Raw genomic sequence first — 9866 nt, 5'->3', positions numbered from 1 at the left:
TATTTTATCCAGATTTTATTCCATTTAGATTTTATTTTTTCCAAATTTTATTTCATCCAATCTTATCTTATCTTGTCCAGATTTTATTTTATTTCGTTTATGAGCTTGAACTTAAAATAGATTTGTAAGCTTTGGGGTTGAGGACCTATATAACAGCACTAGAGTTTTAGTTTTGGGAGGTTTTTTGGAGAGGAGAATAATTCTAGAGTTTTGGCAATTCCAGTTTTTATTACTGTTCACGTAGAATAAAATTTGTTTTCTGCAATTTCGTTTCTGCTTCAATCTATAATTTCGTTTTCTACTGATTAATGGAAGGCTAAGTCTCCAGCGTTGTTTTCTCTTGAGGATCAAGCACAACTCTCTTTGAGGTTTTGTTATTACTATTAAATTCTGATCAGTTTTTCCTCTTCACCAATTACTTTGTATTTGTTGCTATTAATTCATGCATGTTTAGTGCTTGATTAATTGTCTCTGCGCTTAAATTACGTTCATGTTAATGATCAGTTTTGTTCATGATTAATTAGTGTATGTGTTGTTTAATCACATAATGACATCCTTATGTTAATTTTCGCTTAGTAATTTAATTTAGGGTTGGATTAAGTGATTGAACTGTTAGGGATAAATTCTCGTAACCTAGGATAAGAGACTTGCTTGTGAATCAAGGGGAAACAACAAGTTTTAATTCTGTTATTTTCTAATTCAAATTTATTTACTGTTTAATTTACAAAAACAAACAACCCCCCCCCAATTCGTTACTGTTTTATTACTATCTGTTATGAACGTTTGGCTGACCATTGCTCGTTGGAAGACGACCTAGGATCACTTCCTAGATACTGCATTTTTAATATTTATTTTATTCGGGTATGGCCTCGATCAAATTTGGCGTCGTTGCCGGGGAGCAGTGGGCCAAAGGTTCATAATAGTGTTTAGTTGTTTTGTTTTGTATAGCGTTCTGTTTTGCATTTCAGTTGCGCCCCCTGTTTAGCGACTGTTTTTAGCGACTGATTCAATTGGTGTTTTGTTGTGAACAATGATTAGCGACTGAGAATTAGTGACTGATTTTGCAATTTAATTAGAGATTTTTGTTTTGATAGTTAGAGTTGTTATTTTTGGCTAATTTTTTGTGTGATAGTTTCTTTTGATCCATATTTTGTGTGAAAAATACCAGAAGTATTTGGTGTGGTTGAATTTGAGAGAGACAAAAATTTTGGGAACTTGTTTTTAGCAAAACTTAAAACGGCCATAACTTTTGCTCCGGGTATCAGAATGACTATTATTATATATGCATTTGGGGTAGAAAAAAATTTCCCATACTGTGGCAACCAACTCCCAAACTCGAAAAATCAGCCGTTTACTAAGTTTTTTTTTATTTTTTTAGTATTATTGTCTTATTTTTCTAAACTTTCCTTAGGCAGTTTTCATAGTTAGACTTTGAATTTTTGTCTGAAACTTTTTGTGCTATCTTTTCATGATTTTAGGGTGTTGCTCATAAAATTTCAGCTCATTTGGATATCATTTGACTATAGTTGTAGTTTTAACCCTCCCCTGGTGCTTGTTTGAGAACACACTATTTGCTGCATATAGTGCATGACTAGGGGCAATCCAGGTGATTTACAACCCTTTCATCCTGAAATAGATAGAACCTTTCATTGATTAGTTAGGCATAGTGTGCATCTTGATCATTCTGTGCATTTCGAGCATTGTGAGCATTTTGAGCATTTTGAGTATTTTTTTGCTGGTGATTCTGAATATTCTGATTTTGAGCATTCAACTACTAATTTTCGTACTGAGAACATGGCTCAACCTCCACCTTGTGAGAGGACTCTTAGGGAGATGGCTACACTTGATTTCACTTATGAAAGCTTGTGCATTCAATATCCTGATGAGGGTGTTCCATATGTTCTCAAGACTGGACTAATCCATTTGCTACCCAAGTTTCATGGTCTTGCAGGTGAAGATCCTCATAAGCATCTTAAGGAGTTCCATATTGTTTGTTCCACCATAAAGCCCCCTGATGTCCAAGAAGATCATATCTTTTTAAAAGGTTTTTCCTCATTCTCTAGAGGGAGTGGCAAAAGATTGGTTGTACTACCTTGCTCTCAGGTCCATTTTCAACTGGGATGACCTTAAGAGGGTGTTCTTGGAGAAATTCTTCCCTGCATCTAGGATCACTACCATCAGAAAAGACATTTCAGGCATCAGACAACTTAGTGGAGAGAGCTTGTATGAGTACTGGGAAAGATTCAAGAAATTGTGTGCAAGCTGTCCTTACCACCAGATTTCTGAGCAACTCCTTCTTCAATATTTCTATGAGGGACTTAGCAACATGGAGAGGAGTATGATTGATGCTGCCAGTGGTGGAGCTCTTAGTGATATGACCCCTGTTGAGGCTAGGAATTTGATTGAGAAGATGGCTTCCAACTCCCAACAATTCAGTGCAAGAAACGATGCTATTGTCTTTAGAGGAGTCCATGAGGTGGCCACGGATTCATCTTCATCTGCTCAAAATAAAAAGCTTGAGGGAAAACTTGATGCCTTGGTCAACCTAGTAACTCAGTTTGCCATGAATCAGAAATCTGCACCTGTTGCAAGAGTCTGTGGTCTATGTTCTTCTGCAGATCACCATACAGATCTTTGTCCTTCTTTGCAGCAATCTGGAGTTAATGAGCAACCTGAAGTTTATGCTGCAAACATTTATAATAGACCCCCTCAGCAGCAAAACTAACAACAATAGAATAATTATGATCTTTCAAGCAACAAATACAATCCAGGTTGGAGAAATCATCCAAATCTGAGATGGGCAAGTCCTCCACAACAACAACAGCCTGCCCTCCTTTCCAGAATGTTGCTGGTCCAAGCAAGCCATATGTTCCTCCTCCAATACAGCAACAACAACAACAACAATCACAACAAAGAAAACAAGCAACTAAGGCTCCTCCTCAACCTTCCTTAGAAGAGTTAGTGAGGCAAATGACCATCCAGAATATGCAATTTCAGCAAGAGACAAGAGCCTCCATTTAGAATCTGACAAATCAGATGGGGCAGATGGCTACTCAGTTGAACCAAGCTCAGTCCCAAAATTCTGACAAATTGTCTTCACAAACTGTGCAGAATCCGAAAAATGTGAGTGCCATCACCTTGAGGTCTGGCAACCAAATTCAAGTGCCTCCAACAGTAGCAGCACCTACACCTGAACCTGTCAAGCTTCATTCTACACCTGAAAAAGAGGATGAGATAGTTGCACAAAAGAGAAAGCTTCCTAACAAAAATTTTCATGCAGATGGACCTTCTTCTAGTAATTCTAACTTACAGCAGCCTCCTATCCCTCTTCCATTCCCACCTAGAGCAATTCCAAACAAAAAAATGGAAGAAGCGGAAAAGGAGATCTTGGATACCTTCAGGAAAGTAGAGGTGAACATACCTCTGCTAGATGACATCAAGCAGATTCCAAGATATACCAATTTTCTAAAGGCACTATGCACCCACAAAAGGAAGCTCAAAGGCAATGAAAGGATTAGCATGGGCAGAAATGTGTCAGCATTGATAGGTAAATCTGTTCCTCACATTCCTGAGAAATGTAAGGACCCAGGTACTTTCTGTATACTTTGCATTATTGGGAACAGTAAATTTGAGAATGTCATGCTAGATCTAGGAGCATCATTTAGTGTCATGCCTCTGTCCATTTTCAATTCTTTATCTCTTGGACCTTTGCAATCTACAGATGTGGTGATTCATTTGGCAAATAGAAGTGTTGCTTACCCCACAGGTTTCATAGAGGATATGCTGGTTCGGGTTGGTGAAATTATTTTTCCTGTTGATTTTTATGTTCTTAATATGGAAGAGGGATTTTCCCATGGTTCAGGTCCAAATATTTTAGGCAGGCCATTTATGAAAACAGCCTGAACCAAGATAGATGTTTATGCTGGCACATTGTCTATGGAATTTGGTGATATTGTTGTTCATTTTAACATTCTTGATGCCATGAAACATCCATCTCAGGATCATTCTGTTTTTCGTGCTGAGATAATTGCTCAGATTGTTGATGATTATATGTTTGATTTTGATCCTCTTCATGATAGGAAACATCCATTTTTATCTGATTTGCATACTTGTCATTCCTTATGCATTGACCCTGAACCTGAGTTTGAATTTGATCCTGTATCTGATTTTTATGCTAAGAGTGAATTTGAATTTGAGTTTGGTGTTGTACCTCTTGATGTTGATTTTTTAGAGTTAGAATGCACTAACCATGTTGCAGGAAGTACATATACTTCTGACTTACTTTATGAGGTACAGACTGAGGAACCTTCTTCTTCTCCTACCATGGTTCCTCCCACTGTTCAGCCACCACCCATACCAGAGTTGAAGCCCTTATCAGCAACCCTCAAATATGCTTACTTGGAGGACAGGGAAAAATTTCCAGTGATCACCTCTACCTCCCTTGCTGCTGAGCAAGAGGAGAAATTGTTTCTAGTTCTCAAGAAGCACAAGAAAACCATTGGATGGACTTTAGCAGACATTCTTGGCATTAGCCCATCTACCTGCATGCATAGCACACTTTTAGAGGATGGTGCTAAGCTAGTGAGGCAGCCACAGTGGTGACTCAACCCTGTCATTCTAGATGTGGTGAAAAAGGAAGTGACCAAGCTTTTACAAGTTGGAATCATCTACCCCATTTTTGACAGCCAGTGGGTGAGTCCAATCCAAGTGGTTCCTAAGAAGACATGCCTCACAATGATTAAGAATGAAAGGGATGAGCTTATCCCGGCAAGAGTGCAGAACAGCTGGCGAGTCTGCATTGATTATAGGAGGCTGAACCAGGTAACCAGAAAAGATCATTTTCCCCTACCATTCATTGATCAAATGCTTGAGCGCTTGGCAGGTAAGTCCCATTACTGTTTTCTTGATGGTTTTTCTGGTTATTTACAAATTCATATTGCTCTTGAGGATCAAGAAAAAACCATATTCACCTGTCCCTTTGGCACTTTTGCCTATAAGAGGATGCCCTTTGGCCTATGCAACGCCCCTGGTACCTTCCAGCGGTGTGTGCTTAGCATTTTCAGTGATTTTTTAGAGAGTTGCATAGAGGTGTTTATGGATGATTTTACTGTTTATGGATCCTCTTTTGATGCATGTTTGGATAGTCTGGATAGAGTTCTTAATAGATGCATTGAAACTAACCTTGTGCTGAATTTTGAAAAATGTCACTTCATGGTAGAACAAGGTATAGTTTTAGGGCATATCATTTCCAGTAGGGACATAGAGGTAGACCCTGCAAAAATAGATGTTATTTCACAATTGCCTTACCCCTCTTGCATGTGAGAGGTTCGTTCTTTTCTTGGTCATGCAGGGTTTTATAGGTGCTTTATCAAAGATTTTAGCAAAGTGGCCCTTCCACTGTCTAATCTGTGCAACAGGAGGTGGAGTTTGATTTTGATGACCGGTGCAAAGAGGCTTTTGATTGCCTCAAGCGTGCGGTGACTACCACCCTTATCATTCAGGCACCTGATTGGACAACCCCATTTGAGCTAATGTGTGATGCATCCAATTACGCATTGGGGGCTATCCTTGCTCAAAAGATTGATAAGCTTCCTCGGGTGATCTACTACGCTTCCAGAACTTTGGATGCTGCTCTAGCAAATTACACTACCACAGAGAAGGAGCTATTAGCGATAGTTTTTGCTCTTGAAAAATTTCGTTCATATTTGCTTGGTACTTGTGTTATTGTTTATACTGACCATGCAGCTCTGAAGTACCTGTTGAAGAAGGCTAAATCAAAGCCTAGATTAGTCAGGTGGATGCTTTGGCTCCAAGAGTTTGATTTGGAGATCCGTGATAGGAGTGGTGCATAGAACCTCGTGGCTGACCACCTGTGTAGGATTGAGCGCGTGTCTGAGGACTTACCCATTCGGGATGATTTTCCGGATGACCATTTGTACATTCTGTATAGTATTTCTGATTCCTTCCCCACTCCCTGGTTTTCTAATATTGTGAATTATTTGGTTGCTTCTGTTTTTCCTCCCTTAGCATCTAAAGCTCAAAATGATAAAATCAAGAGCGATGCTAAGCATTATATTTGGGATGACCCCTTTTTGTGGAAGTTGTGCAGTGACCAGGTTATTAGGAGATGCATTCCAGACCATGAGATTGACTCAGTCCTGCAATTCTGTCATTCTTCCGCACCAGGTGGCCATCTTGGCATACAGAGGACAGCTCGCAAGGTGTTTGACTGTGGTTTCTATTAGCCCACCATCTTCAAGGATGCGTGGAGAATCTGTAGCACTTGTGAGCCTTGTTAGAGAGCAGGCGGCTCACTTTCATGGAGACAACAGATGCCTCAACAACCAATGTTATTCTGCGAGGTGTTTGATGTCTGGGGTATAGATTTTATGGGGCCTTTCCCTGTTTCTTTTGGTTTTGTTTATATTCTCCTTGCTGTTTGTTGGATCGAGTGGTCTCAGAATAATTAAGAAGGGGGGGTTGAATTAATTATTCCTAAACCTTTACCAATTAAAAAATTACTCTTTTAAGGCTTTTACTAAATTGTTAAGAGAATGAGGAGTAGAAGAGAAACTTAACAGAAAGTAAAAGCGGAAATTAAATGCACAGCGGAAAGTAAAAGAGTAGGGAAGAAGGAAACAAACACACAAGAGTTTTTATACTGGTTCGGCAACAACCCGTGCCTACATCCAGTCCCCAAGCGACCTGCGGTCCTTGAGATTTATTTCAACCTTGTAAAAATCCTTTTACAAGCAAAGATCCACAAGGGATGTACCCTCCCTTGTTCTCTTTGAACCTAGTGGATGTACCCTCCACTAGAATTGATCCACAAGAGATGTACCTTCTCTTGTTCTCAGTCAAACCCAAGTAGATGTACCCTCTACTTGTACCACAAAGGATGTACCCTCCAATGTGTTAAGACAAAGATCTCAGGCTGTTAAACCTTTGATACTTTGTGAATGGGGATACAAAAGAATTCTCAGGCGGTTAGTCCTTTGAACACTTTTGTATTAGGGAATGGGAAGAATCAAAAGAATTCTCAGACTGTGTCATTTTAAATTCTTTGACAAGGGAGAAGGGAGACACAAAAGAATTCAGGCGGTTAGTCCTTTGTTCTTTTGGAAAAGGGAGAAGAGAGACACAAAAAGAATTCAGGTGGTTAGTCCTTGGCGAATTCTTTTTGGCAAAGGGAGAAGGGAATGAAAAAGATGAATAGCACAAGTTTTCAAGGTTTGGAAAACCAGAAAACTTCAGAAAGCTTTTGGTACAAAGAAGAAGAAGAAATTCAAAGAGAGTCAAGGCTTGTAAAGGATTGATTGAATAAGTGTAAAAGTGTCTTGAAAAGAAAATCAAAGTCTTGCTTTTATAGACTCTTCATGTCTGGTCAAGAAGACCATTTAGAAGAGTTATAACTTTTAGAAAAACTTAAAACCAATTTGAAAAAGTCAAAAACATTTTGAAGAGTTACATCTTTTGATTTATTCAGAAACAGTCACTGGTAATCGATTACCAAATTAGTGTAATCGATTACACAAAGATTTTATGCGAAAGAATGTGACTCTTCACATTTGAATTTGAATTTCAACGTTCAAAGCCACTGGTAATCGATTACAGCTTTTTGAAATTAATTAGAACATTGTAAATTCAATTTGAAAACTTTTTCAAAACAATTTTGCTACTGGTAATCGATTAAAACAATCTGGTAATCGATTACCAGAGAGTAAAAACTCTTTGGTAAACATGTTTTGAGAAAAATCATGTGCTACTCAATTTTTGAGAAAAACTTTTCATACTTATCTTGATTAAGCCTTCTCTTGATTCTTGAATCTTGAGTCTTGAATCTTGATCTTGATTCTTGAGATCTTGAACCTTGAATCTTGATTCTTGACTCTAAACTTTCTTCTTGAGTCTTGAATTCTTCTTGATTCTTATCTTGAACTCTTGAATTGTTCTTGATTCACTTGAGTTGTTCTTTGATTGATCTTTGATTCACTTGAGTTGTTCTTTGATTGATCTTTGAGCTTTTTGTCATCACCTTTGTCATAATCTTTTGCTATCATCATTGTTATCATCAAAACACCTTTGAATCACCTTTGATTCACCATGAAGCTTTGCTTCTACAATTGGTATCAAAAGAACTAACGATGCTAAGGTTGTTATGGATTTTGTTAGATCTAATCTATTTTGCAGGTTTGGAGTCCCTAGAGCCATCGTTAGTGATCAAGGCACCCATTTTTGTAACAAATCCATGTATGCGTTGCTCAAAAAGTATGGGGTCGTGCACAGAATTTCCACACCTTACCACCCCCAAACTAATGGGCAGACTGAGATTTCAAACAGGGAGATAAAAAAGATCTTAGAGAAGATTGTGCAGCCGAACAAAATGGATTGGAGCATCAGGCTGGATGATGCTCTTTGGGCGCATAGGACTGCCTACAAAGCACCCATAGGAATGTCACCTTATCGGGTTGTCTTTGGCAAGGCATGTCATCTTCCTGTAGAGATAAAGCACAAAGCTTACTGGGCTGTAAAGACCTGTAACTTCTCTATTGATCAGGCTAGAGAGGAAAGAAAGTTGCAACTAAATGAGCTAGATGAGATCCGTTTAGAAGCCTATGAGAATTCCAAATTCTACAAGGAGAAGACCAAGACGTTTCATGACAACCTGATAGCTAAGAAGGACTTCGTGGTTGGACAGAAAGTTTTATTGTATAACTCTAGGCTCGGACTCATGAGTGGTAAGTTGAGGTCAAAGTGGATTGGTCCTTTTGTGGTGACTAATGTTTTTCCTTATGGTACAGTTGAAATCAAAAGTGAATCCACAGATAAGAGCTTCAAGGTCAATGGACACCGACTGAAATCATTCCTCACAAACCCCTCCTTAGTGGATGTAGTGGTGGAGGAGACCTCCTTACTTCACCCTACTTCTCTTCTGCCATGACTTAGGTAGTTTTTTTTTTCTGTCTCCTTCTTTACTTTTATTGCACTTGTCCAATTTTATTGATTGTTTTGATTGCTCTTGATCTTGTGATTGTGCTACATTGAGGATAATGTGTTGTTTAAGTGGGGGGGGGGGGGGGGCAAGGTTGTTCTTTAATTTTGTTGATTTTGTTGGGTATTCTAGATTAATTTTGTTGGGTTTTCTAGTTTAATTTTTTTTTAGGTTTTCTAGGTTAATTTTGTTATTTTGGTTTTATGTTTTATGTACAACATTGCATGTTTCTCTTTGAATTATAGGTTATGTATAGGTAATGGGTAATTGTTTTTGAAATAAGAGTTTCTTGGCATTTTATGAATTGAAATCCTTGTTTTTCTCTACATGTCAAGTTAGTTTTGAAAGTTCGAATTGAAAGTGATAGATTTACCCTTGGTGAGAATTTGAGCCATCATCATCTATTTTATTCGGTGTGTTTTGCCCCATTGATTGCTTGCACAATAGCCTTGGCTTTACTCTTGTTGATACTTCTTGCTTCACATGCATGTTGGGAGATGATTTAGGCATTTTGTTCTTATAAGCCTCTAGCCAAATGAGCTTACCTTGAATTAATTCATTTGATAGCCCTTTTGAGCCTATGTTCCCCTTTCTTTGTTTTGAAGCTCATTACAAGTCTTAAGTGAAAAACCATGATCTCACCCTACCCTTAAGGAATTTTGGAGCTTTGGAATTGTTTTGGGAATAAGTGTGGGGGGGTATGTTTCATTGGATGATATGTTTTTGTTGGCCATGCTTGATGATGTATTTTGGCCATGCTTGATGTATATACATATATTGTCTAATTGTTGCTTTTTTTTTCAATTGCTTTCAATTGCTATTGTTCACGTTAAAAAAAAACACGAAAAAAAATAGAAAAAGAATGAAGTTGAAT

General features: G+C 38.2%; 1 non-coding gene across 1 annotated transcript; it reads right to left on the bottom strand.

Annotated features, from left to right (window-relative positions):
• Window positions 1-2173: 2173 nt before the first annotated feature.
• On the bottom strand, window positions 2174-2280 carry LOC112999715 (small nucleolar RNA R71). Its single transcript, XR_003264922.1, has one exon. It is a non-coding gene; the product is annotated as a small nucleolar RNA R71 (small nucleolar RNA).
• Between the last annotated feature and the right edge of the window lie 7586 nt (window positions 2281-9866).

This window comes from Glycine max, chromosome 15 (assembly GCF_000004515.6).
Source record: "Glycine max cultivar Williams 82 chromosome 15, Glycine_max_v4.0, whole genome shotgun sequence".
Taxonomy (NCBI): domain Eukaryota; kingdom Viridiplantae; phylum Streptophyta; class Magnoliopsida; order Fabales; family Fabaceae; genus Glycine; species Glycine max.
The sequence above is the reverse complement of the archived record's forward strand: the minus strand, read 5'-3'. Positions and strand labels throughout refer to the sequence as shown.